This window comes from Sapajus apella, unplaced genomic scaffold (genome assembly GCF_009761245.1).
Source record: "Sapajus apella isolate SASKATOON/1434 unplaced genomic scaffold, GSC_monkey_1.0 scaffold130, whole genome shotgun sequence".
Taxonomy (NCBI): Eukaryota; Metazoa; Chordata; class Mammalia; order Primates; family Cebidae; genus Sapajus; species Sapajus apella.
The window spans coordinates 1,000,343-1,000,714 of NW_022437070.1; positions in this window are offsets into that span (position 1 = coordinate 1,000,343).

Consider the following 372-nt stretch of genomic DNA (forward strand, 5'->3'; position numbering starts at 1 on the left):
TGTTACCCAGGCTGGAGTGCAATGGCGCGATCTCGGCTCACCGCAACCTCCGCCTCCTGGGTTCAGGCAATTCCCCTGCCTCAGCCTCCTGAGTAGCTGGGACTACAGGCACGCGCCACCATGCCCAGCTAATTTTTTGTATTTTTAGTAGAGACGGGGTTTCACCATGTTGACCAGGATGGTCTCGATCTCTTGACCTCGTGATCCACCCGCCTCGGCCTCCCAAAGTGCTGGGATTACAGGCTTGAGCCACCGCGCCCGGCCCATAGAATTAGTTCTAAAGAGCGCAGCAAGATTTTTTTTCTTAAGAGACAGAGTCGTCAGATTGTGATGTGTTAAAATAAAAAAATTAAAAAAAAAAAAAAAAAAAAA